The 8,361-nt window shown below is 38.4% G+C and overlaps 1 protein-coding gene across 6 annotated transcripts in view; it reads left to right on the top strand.

Moving 5' to 3' along the window:
- LOC120794086 (dickkopf-related protein 3-like) overlaps positions 1-8,361 on the top strand; it is a 32,936-nt gene that overhangs the window by 22,239 nt on the left and 2,336 nt on the right. The gene's annotated exons all lie outside the window — the stretch shown is intronic.

Here is an 8,361-nt window from a genome sequence, read left to right as displayed (position 1 = left end):
ACATAGATGTGAGAGTAATATTCAGCTGACTGAGTTGTTTGAGTGGGAATTTGTTCAGATGCAGACTAAACATGTAGATTCAGGAGCAGTCTAATCTGAGCTTGTGTTAATGTTATATAATAAAATTGACTGTGAGCTGACAGGATGTTTTTGGACCTTGGGGCGCTATTGGCATTGTGACAAAATCAAAACATTATTTTTGTTGTCTGTACTCTTGGAAGAACTTAGAGGTAATAGGCAAGGTAATAAAAAAAAACATTTTATGCATTATGCTAATTATATGTGAAATCTTCAAATTAGTTCTTTATAACCAGGAGGTTGTATTAGCATGTGTGTGAGTAACAGAGTCTGACATTCAGATTCATCTGGGCCAGTTTCAAGGCCCTGTAGCAATTCTGTTTGTACTACACCGGGTGTCTGCATAGGCAGATGTGTTCCCACGGAGTACAGCCTCCGTGCATAAATCCACAAGACATCAGAGCGATCCCTTGTGATTGTGGGCAGAAGCCTAAATTTACATTGTGTGGACCCTCATTGTTATGCGGATTTGGAAAGTGTAATTTGCACTTTACAGTGATTTAAAACTCTTTAAAAAAATACGTTTCCCTCATATAAACAGTATAAAGACTAGACTACCATCTGCCCATATTTCTGAATGACATCTTACTGTCATTTAGACACAGAGATGGGCGACTAATGAAAGGCAAAACCAATACCTTACTCAGAAAATTCATTTTTGTTTTTTTTCCCACCAGATATTCGTCACCCGTCTGTAGATAGAACAGGCCCCTGGAAAAGAGGTTTTGGGAAACAATAGAAGCCACACAAAGCCCATTAACCAAGCTGCCATTGTTGATTGATCAGTGCCACTGGGATGTATTTCAGGCTGGAAAACATATGCTTGAATTGTATTAAAGAGGGGGAATATTAATTCTCTTGAAGTTGGACTGCCAAACAGCTAAATAACAAACATACAGGTCTAAAAATGAGAAGGCATGAAAGCAGGTGAGGAGGAAAAAGTCCCTCTTGTCATCCCAAAAAGTATGTTTTCTGCTCTGATCTTGTATAATTCAAAAGTCAGTTTCCTTACGGGATATTTTTTTGTAATTTAAAATAATAATAATAATTGGAAGTGCCCTGATTTTTTTTTTTTTTTTTACTTTTGGCCACCGGTGACCCTTCCTTAACGTTCTCATTTTGCCCGCTTCTTTCTTTTTCTGTTTTTTTTTAACCTGGCACAAGGAAGACACGGGGATGTTTCCCATTATAGAGGCAGTCACACTCTTATTCCAAATGGAAAGAGGTTGTAAAGAACATCATTTATACCTTACCAGAAATGTAGTTCAAACATCTGAGACCAAAACAAAACACTGGTTCGGTTTATTTGAGGTTAGTTTTAAAGATGAGTTTCTTCCTCTGACGTCTGGTGTATGTTCTTTGACATTGGCCTTGGCGGAGGTCTGCGCTCTACTCAACGCATTTTCTAGTTTTGTCTGTGGACGAAAAACAATGACCAAATTTTATTATCATTAATTTTAGCACACTAAGTCCTTGTCAGAAATGTGTCTTTAAAGGACTACTGCCAATGTGTCTAAATGTGGAGATGGTTATGAGTCAGTGAGGCAGGCTTATTACAATTATTGGAAACCGACAAGCCATTACATGTAAAGGTTTCCTTGTGAGTATTTTGTTATAATCGTACATTTACTTTTTTTTTTTTTAGTGTTTTTTGCGTTAAAAGGCCGCATAGAGTTTTACCACATTTTTTAAAAGAAAAAGCCTCTAAATCTCTAAAGCAGCAATGACTAATTTACAAAGAGCCTGACAATAAAGATACTGTTATTAACTTCATTATTAGTTTGTATCTTTCTCACCGACAATAAAATTACTCACTTTTGAGACAATACACAATTCATAAGTAGAGCGGACATTACTGCATCATTCCAGAAAAATGGGTGAAGGGAGGTCAGCTGTGTTCACTGTTGCAATAACTGTGATGAAGAAATAACCCAGAGAAGTCTTGATTTATACGATTGCCATGATGGGATTTTAAGGAGACGTATGATTCAGGTGAAATGTGTGTCCCGGAAAATTCTGGTTATTTTAACTGTTGTAAAGGAATAGCTTGACTTTTGGGGAAATTTGCTTATATATATTCATAGACAAGTTGTTGACACTCCATTGAAGCAGTAATAATCGTTGACCATTATATGAATAGACATTTAAAAAGGTCTATTTAAAATCAGGATTTTAGCAGCTTGGAAACGGCTTGGAAGTGACAGCTGGTTAACGTGTAGTCTTAATGGGCTGCTGTCAGTCACCGTTTCATACTGTTACATCGTCTGATAACAGAAAAAGAAAAACACGTTAAGTCAGATCAACTTTATTGGCTGCATTAAATCACTGTATATGTGAGCACAGAGACTAGGAGAGAAGCAAACAGATAAAGGGACGTCCAACCACATACAAGGTTTTGACCTAGTCTTGTTTTTGTATGATTGTTCTTTGTTAGATTGTCGTCATTAGACTATTAACTCATTTACAGTACATGGCACATGTTTATATCTCCACTCCATTTATCGATTAGAAATAAGCTTTACAATACTTTGAAGTACAATATAAGAACAATCAGATTTTTGAATTATTACAGTGTTCAGCTTGTAATGGCAATGCTTTCTTTCTATTAACATTTACGGGCTTGATTTCACCCCTCACTTCTTTTCATGAGCAGTGATCTAAAACCTCAGCCCTGTTTGTGGAAGACGTGCAATTTCTGCCCAATAATACTGAGACCAGGCTCGGGCATTTATAGCACCTCGTTTAAAAAATGTGACTTCAACTTAGATTTACGGCCGGGAGTGCATAAATGTTAGAACACTGTGTGCTTACACATTGACATTCACATTGCCAGGTGCGCTCCAGGGCTGCAGCCAGACACAAGGCAGTATGTTGGTGAAAACACTCTGCAGCTCTCATATTGGCCATTTGTGTAAATTTTGTTACTAGTTGCAGCAATCCTCTCTCTCTCTCTCTCTCTCTATCTCTTTTTTTTCTTTTTGGTAAATAACTATACATGCACATATGAAGTTTGAAGTTTGGAAGTATGAAGTTTGGAAATATCTCAACAACTACTGGATGGGTTGCCATGAAATTTATATACCCATTCATGTTCTCCTCAAGATGACTTGTAATGGCTTATCCAAACAACCGTTTTTTCATCCAACGCCATTATTGGGTGAGAATTTCACTTTATCCAATAAGGCTTATGACCAATTTATTATGACCTACAAAACTTACGACATTCCCCTCAGCCTCGACCGCTCGATACAGTGTTTAGTGCTAATTAGCAAATGTTGAGGACCTCCACTTTAAACCTAGTCTCTTAGTTTTGTTTTAATATTTGAAGCGTCAAGATTGTTTTATTTATTCATTTATTTATTTTGCCCAAAAAAAAGAAAAAAAAAAAGAAAAAATCTTGAAAAAAATGAATGAATAAAACTGGGAGTGGTGGAAAAAGCTGTAAACACAACATTGACATATCTCCATCTTGCATATGAACGTGTTAACAAACAGTTGCCAGTGTTTTAAACCAGCAAACATGAAGCAATGTTAGCATTCTTTGGAAGTTGTGTGTCTGGCCACCTGGTGAATGTAAGTCGAATAGTCACTCTCCGTTTAGCTCTGGTGTGGTCTCTAAAAACTCCTGTGAAGAATATACTGTATGTCTCTCCAAACAGACTTTTTCTGTCTGCTGTTCATTGTTGAGCAGGTAGTGTACAGTGGTTTTATTAGAGCTTTACAAAAAAGTGTGATATAAGAGACTAAAAAGTTCCATAGGCCATAGAGTTGGATGATAATTATCTGTGGGTTAGTCGTATAGTCATTTGACCCCTTGTCAATATAAAAATATCGATTAGTGCAGCTTTGAGGTGAGGTTAAAAATGATATAATTATTTGTCAGGTGTTTATTCATAGATTATGTTTAGTCCTTTATTTCTGACTTTTTTTTTGTTTATAACGTAAGCATTAATAAGTGAATACAGCTGAGTGTCTCTGTATCTCCCCATACATTGTAAATCTATTTATTCTACCTCTCTCACCACCACTGAACATCACAAAATCACCTCTGACAAACCAAACCTCACAATGAATGATAGCCCAATTAATACAGCTCTACTTACCTATCTATAATTATTCATTACCTGGAGAACCTGGTTTCTTCTATCTGTAGAAAAGAACATAACTGTAGACTTTGGTTTTTAAAGCAGAGTCATACTAAACCTACACTGACTCCCGTAGAAACAATACACTTAGCTCATTGTTCTCCAATGCCCTGAATACACATTCACTCTGATACCATTCTTCTGTCCATACCTCCGCTGAACAAGTGGAGGTATGGCCTCCACCATTCAGGGCTCCCTGCAGGGGGTCAAGGTCCATTACAATGACCAAACATCTCCCTGCCCATTGTTTTTGTTAGTCCCTAATTGTAAGACCCACAGCAGTGTTGATTGTGACAGCGAGCACATTCATTATGAGCGTCATTAGCAGAGTCATTAACACTGGGATAGCATGTTAAGGACTGTTTGGAGCCAGTTATCTGTTGTTGGCATTGGGTAAATATAAGGAGGGATATCTTGCTGTAAGTACGGATATAGAACAAGAATACATGTTAGGACGGAACATGATAAGGGAAGGGAGTGGGGGTCGAAGTCTGAGTTGTTGTAGTTTAATGTGGCAAAAAAAACAGTGAATCTCAGAAAAAAATCCAAAATGCCTCATTAGGAAGGGAAGATCATTTGTTTGTGACTGGCTTAAAGTGGTTGGTTGATGAGTTTTAAAACATAGGCTTTGTTGCCAAATATGTTAAATCTGACTGATGAGTCTGCAAACACTGAAACTCATACATCTTTGTGACTCAGACAAGATAAATTTGACATAAATGCACTTTCACCCTTTTTTTTAATCCCAATGTTTCTCCATTCTTTCATTAACCCTTTACCAGACACCCCTATTTTAGTGCAAAAGCCCAAAATGAAGGTACCCAAAATAAAAGGTTTGCTGTTCTTCAACCTTTTTGACTACAGTCATAACCCTGGTTTCCTTTGAAAGGTAACTTTTTAAATTTTACAACCAAAAAGTCAGATTGAGTATATATATATATAAGGCCTGAAGTTGTAACTTTTGTGTATTGAACACAGCCACGAGTCTGAAACACTTATGCGTCAACAATTATTGCAGTGATGTGGGGATCCTAAAATGCCTTGTACAGATAGGCCCAGTAACCTTGGAGCTTTCAAACAGTGCATAATTTGTCAAGGTTGTGTAAGATTGAGTCCTCTACAGACCAAAACACACCTAAAGTACCAATCAGCCCACAGGACGGATGGTGTATTTTAGAGGGTTGATATATCCCCTATAGTACCACTAAATCCTCAATATACATGAATCAGAATAATTAAACTGCTCATATGCTCAGTTGCATACTTACAATGCAATACTAATTTACATATTGCAAATTGATCCGGTTGCTGCCATTGTTCCTACTAATTGACTGCCAATTATGTCATTAGTCTGTGTTAGCCTGCTATGATAAGGACTTAACTACCCGGAGCTGAGATAGGTGCAGACCCTGCGATATCTACGTAACCGATCTGTGCTGTCTGCCACCGAGAATATGTAAATTACTAACAATTATCCAGGCATCTCAGTCTGTGTGAAAATACAGAATGATAATGAAACAGTGAATGCTAATGTCAGGTAAAGCTATTCAGACAGTTTGAGTCGACACAGAAGTTGTGACTACGCATAGTACAGTTCTGCTGGTTTGTACAGTTTTACAGCAACGTCAGTGTGGTCATCATGAAGTGATGAGGACAGCTGTGTAAGGTACCAGTTCTACTGGTGGCCTGGAGGCTTGTGATCCCACCTTAACGAGACGTTGTGTAAAGCTTACATGGCCCAGCAGGGGCCATAGGAGACAAATTAATGCGGGCACTAGATGCCCAGTTTCATGTAGTAATGATAGAAACAGGTAGAATAGCTAGAACAGACAGAAAAGCCTTACTAAAATGTGTGTTTTATTGTGTAGTTATAAAACAGGCTCAAGGGAAAAGTTATAAAAGAGTTTTCCTTTTAGCAACACCTGTGATGTAACCCTGTCTCCTGGGTTTATTACATTTATATCCTACAAATTTTCAAACCGTAAATGACAGAAGTCACGGTTAAATCTTGAAAAAGTCAACAGTTAGAACACGAGGCTGGATGTGGTCATTTTATTAATAAATCTTAACCAAAGTGCTTTTGTCATCTAAACCCAACGACATTTGGGACTCAGGATGCAGATCCTGGTCTCCAGTGTCAAGGTCCTGTGCTTTGTACACCCACCATCCACCCTGAGCTTCATCCTACAACTAGTGCACAGTACAGGAACATGGCGCTGGGAAAACTTTGACAGTGCACCAAATCCAGGCAGCGATTATGTTTTTCCAAAAATGTGTTTTTTCAAAACAAATTAGTAGAGATACATAATTTCTGGGAGTCAGGGTTGCATCTTGCAAGGCATTATTTAGAAATGAGAAAAACAAGGATGTTGTAAAGCTTTATTTACCCAATTTAATAGGTTGAAAAACACAAAAAAGGTTTAACCAAATCCCAGGAAAGTCTATTTGGCATGCTTTAACATTTCCAGATAGATAAATCGATAGATCAGTATCAAACACACTATCAATCATGAGCATATCATGTCTGTATTAGTTAATATGTCATTTACAATTAAGTATTTTTCTGACATATTACAGCCACTCCCGGGTTCCGTAGTTTGGTTAAAAGCTGAAACATAAACACTGCTTTTGTGCCAGAAGGAGGATTTGCAGGCTCTGTGTTTACTACTAACTAAGCCAAAACAGACTCATTGACCACTGACACCTCCCAGACCAGGGCTTGTATTTATTAAAGAATCTCAGAGTGGGAAATCAGCCTGAACTGGCCACAAATTCTCATAGTTATACATATTTGGTCCCACGGTTAGGCCTGGGAATAAACGCATTGTATTGACTTTCTTAACTGAAGAAGTGACTGCTGTCTTGGCCGATGTTTAGGAGGGCTCCGGAGGTGTCCTAACCTGGTGGCGTGCAGACGGAGCCATTGTGGTTAGAGGAGAGATGTTTTGGAAATGTTTGATGACAATGATCTTACTAGAAGATTAATTTAATTTAATTTTCATCTCTTTTGACGGAAATGGGAACGCAGCTCGTTAAACTCGGATGAGTGGTGGGAAACAAAGCCGAAAGGTTTAAAGAAATACAGATGTTAGGCAAACTGACAGCTGGTGTTATTCATGCTGACATTAGCCAGTGTGCTGCCCTTCATTCATTTCAACAAGAGCAACCCTAAACTGGAATGTAGGAGAACCAAATACGTTTTAGTGCACATTCCTGGCAGATTTCTTTGTAATGCAACGGTAAATTGATAGTCCCCACACTATATTTCAAGACTAAATTCCTTTAAAATCCCATCTCATGGTTTCAGAAACGTCTGTGCTGAGTTGTGATGTCTGATAAGCTTTCAGGCTCATGGATTTATAACTCTAACCAGCTGTCCTGATTTGTTTGATATGCTGATAGGTTGATGAAATTTAGGCAGGAAGAAGGTTATACACATTATGAAAGAATGAATTATGAATGAAAGAAAAACACGTTCTTACCGTCTTCAACCTTTAAAGTTGAAGTTGGACTTTGACTTTTACTCCAGGTTAGAAAGTTTTTTTTTATGTTTCTATGGCTTATTTTCAAGCAGTACTGGCATATTATGAAACCCTTCACTTCAAGGAAGCACCAGATATTGGGAGACAGAATCTGAAATTTGAAAATGTGAAGTTTTCAGGATAGCAAGCATATTACACTCTTTTTTCCTGTGGATATTCTGTGGTCTGATTCCTTGGTGGTAAATAGAAAGGTACCATAAAAAGATGAAAACATATGCAAAAAAATAAATGTTTGTTTCCCTAGAGCAACTTGTCTCTCCTCCACTTAGTCCTCTTCTTCCCCTGAGAACTAATGGCTGATGGTAATTACATTTAATGAGCTCATGGGGTCGTCTGCAGGGTGCACTTCTGCAAATTGCTCTCAGCGTGGGGTCTGAAGTGGGATAGGGTAGGGGCCAACGGGGCAGTGGAGGTCGGGGCCAGGAGTGTTTGCCCAGTGTTCGGGGGCCAGGACCCACAGTGGCTTTACCTGTCACTCAGTGAGCAGTCAAACATGTCATGCGTTTGTCCACTTTTGTCCTCCTCATTTGTTTGTGTGGCAGAGACAACCACACAGAGGTGGTGCTTGTCTCGGCTCTATTGTGGGAAGCTGTTGT

Source organism: Xiphias gladius, chromosome 9 (assembly GCF_016859285.1).
Source record: "Xiphias gladius isolate SHS-SW01 ecotype Sanya breed wild chromosome 9, ASM1685928v1, whole genome shotgun sequence".
In the NCBI taxonomy this organism is placed as follows: Eukaryota; Metazoa; Chordata; class Actinopteri; order Istiophoriformes; family Xiphiidae; genus Xiphias; species Xiphias gladius.
This window is presented reverse-complemented; position numbering and strand designations above follow the sequence as displayed.